The sequence below is a fragment of the Hyperoodon ampullatus genome (assembly GCF_949752795.1).
Source record: "Hyperoodon ampullatus genome assembly, chromosome: 5".
NCBI lineage: Eukaryota > Metazoa > Chordata > Mammalia > Artiodactyla > Ziphiidae > Hyperoodon > Hyperoodon ampullatus.
In genome coordinates, this window is record NC_136918.1 from 20,926,636 (window position 1) to 20,929,626 (window position 2,991).

General features: G+C 45.8%; 1 pseudogene across 1 annotated transcript; it reads right to left on the reverse strand.

Annotated features, from left to right (window-relative positions):
- Positions 1-746: 746 nt before the first annotated feature.
- Positions 747-1,290, reverse strand: LOC307054066 (large ribosomal subunit protein uL22-like; annotated as a pseudogene). The gene has a single exon. The product of its transcript is annotated as a large ribosomal subunit protein uL22-like (transcript).
- Between the last annotated feature and the right edge of the window lie 1,701 nt (positions 1,291-2,991).

Here is a 2,991-nt window from a genome sequence, read left to right on the forward strand (position 1 = left end):
AGTTACAGTGAGCCTGGCATGAGCACCCAGGGCAGGACGGGGATGGGTCTCACTGAAGAAAAGAGGTGAGAGTTGGAAAATGAGGGGAACCAAGTCTGAGAAAAGGTTGGGATGGAGCCTCAACTATTCAACTAGGAAATTTGGAGCATAGTGCTTGCTTTTCCACAATTAACATTTCAGTATAATGTATGGATGGTCTTTGCTGGAAATTAGGAATACAGAGGTTCTCCCACAGGAGTGAGACTTCTGAGCCCCATGTCAGGCTCTCCAGCCTGGGGAACTCACATCAGGAGGAGGAGCCCCCAGAGCATTTGGCTTTGAAGGCCAGCAGGGTTTGAGTAAGAGCTCCATAGGACTGGGGGAAACAGAGGCTCTACTCTTGGAGGGGACACACAAGGCTTCACGTGCACTGGGACCCAGGGCAAAGCAGTGACTCCATATCAGCCTGGGCCAGACCTACCTAGAGGTCTTGGAGGGTCTCCTGGGGAGGAGGGGGTTGTGTGTAGCTCACTGAGGGGGCAAGGACACTGGTGGTGGAGGCCCCAGAGAATACTGATCAGCATGAGCTCTCCCAGAGGTCACTATTGTGGCATCAAGACCCAGCCCCACTCAACAGGCTCCAGGCTCCAGAGCTGCTTTTCTGATTAGCATCTTTCTCACTTTGTCTTTCCTGATGCCTTTGCCTCTTTTCTTCTTCTTCTTTTTTTTTTTTTTTTACTTTTATTTGCATTTATTTTTTGTGGCATTTATTCCCGGGCCGTAAGTTTTTATTTCTTCAGTTTCTTCTGGGATATCTTCTCCTTCTGGGCAACCTCCTCTTCTGGTTTAGGAATAATCTGTTCTTTTTCAGTAAGGATCATCTCAATGTGGCAGGGAGAGCTTATGTATGGGTTGACCCGGCCATGAGCTCTGTAAGTCCTGTGACACATCTTGGGGGCTCTGTTCACTTGCATGTGCTCAATGGCCAGAGAATCTACATCTAAGCCCTTAAGTTCAGCATTACTCTGCATTTTTGAGCATGTGCAGTAAAAATTCAGCACTCTTTTTGGGCCACCGACCCTCCACCCAGCCCCACTGTTTGACCTGGGCACACCTACCAACTCCACCATTGTAATGATGGAATGGCATACATTGCTTCTAAAGTGACACCCTTCAGATACTTAGTGGTTTTTCAGATATGCATACCCTTAATGGCCTGGGCTGTTTCACGAGTGTTCTTAAAGTGAACACAAAGGTTTGAACCTCTTGACTTGCTTTGGGGTTTTCGGGGTCGAGCGAATAGCGGACCATTTTTAGAGGTCATCTCAGGCTGCTTACCAGAAAAGAAAAAGCTCTTTTCTTCTTTAATTGAGTTTTAGCTTTGTAGCAGACACCGTCAGCACACTTCCCCCCAGTTCTTTTTTCTCACCCCCTTACCTTCCAACTGCCAGCGTTTACTTTGCCTGACATCTCTCTCTGACCCAAAACTCCCTTTGCACACCTGCCAGATAATCGGACATTTGTGGAATTCACCACTCCCCCACTCCTCAGCGGCTCTCCCCCAATGACGGAGGGGGTAAGTATATATATTGTGGTTCCCTGGTACCCCTCAGCTGAGAAAACTCTGAAACATGTGTCCTACACTGGCTCTCAGACCTCCTCAGCTGTGTAAGCTCCAGTTGCCCTCAGGGGTAACTTGATTGACATTGAACCTTTGGCTCCTTTTTCTACCTAGCTCACTTTCCCAGTCCCCTGCACGTATTTGTTGGCATTGCCTTCCAGAAAAACTACTTTCACATGAATCCATGTCTTGGGGGGCATGAATCATGTGGCTGGGGGAACCCAAACTAAAATAGGCTTTCATCAACCCCCAATTCAACCTATCTGAAAGTTAAAAGAAACGTGTTTACTAGAAAAAAGTAAGAGAAGAGATCGGTGCAAAGAGGAAGGGGTAGAAATTCTGATAAAACACGGTTCTCATTAGCAATGTCCCAGAAAATAAGCCACATGCCCATTGTCAGGGTCAGAGTATGACAAAGGAAATATGGTCTGTAGAATCTCTGGGAAGAGATCCAGTCAAGAGCACTGGCCTCTGTAGTGGACATGTTTGCAGTTCCTAACCAACCTGGTAACCTCCAAGTGTGAGTATTAGCAAGAGGGTCCTTTGGGTTCCGACTTCTCATGATTCAGATGGTCCATCACTTTTGTGGAAGAATATGGTGCCAGAAAGGCCAATTTTCTGTGAATTCAATCACCTGAGGAACTCCTGAAGGAAGACCCAACATGAGTGCCCCCACCTAAGCTACTGAGAAAACATTTATTTTTTCCTCCGAGGAATTCTGGGTGGCATTGTCCTGGAAGATGCACAGCTGTCAGTTTCCTCAACCCCATGGAAGAGTCCCATGGACTGAGGCTTATCCTGTCATCTCTCTCCTTTTATTGGTTGAAGAGCAAGTAATGTATTATTGTTTCAACAGAAACTCAGAATTATCTTTTGAATTTGTGAGGTCAATTTCAAATAACTATTCAAGCTCTGGCAAAGAAGGTCAAGTTCATCATCATGCTTTGATTATAGTTCTTCTGTCTGTTATCCTTTGCTTTTTGGAAGACAGTTATGTTGAATGTGTAAAACAATTGGAGGCAAGTTGGAAACTTTGCAAACACTTATGACTTACACTGAACTTCAAGAGGTGGAGGGAGAGAAAGGTTTGGAAAGGTAAAGACAGATTGGGTGGGTACTGGGAAGTATGAATGAATACTATTGATAGGTGGGCTGAAGCCCTTGAAGAGGGCTTTGGGCCACAGTGATGGATGTGAACATTATCGTGGGGTTAATGGCGAATCCACTGAATATTTTTGAGCATGGGAGTGATGCAGTCGACGTGATGAATGGAGTCCCTTCAAAGGTTTTCTTTTACTGCCACAATTTCCTTTCATTCAGAGACGTCATGCAGGATAGATTAGGTGACACATGTGAGATTCGGTTTGACCTTTTTTTTTAGGTCAGAGCAG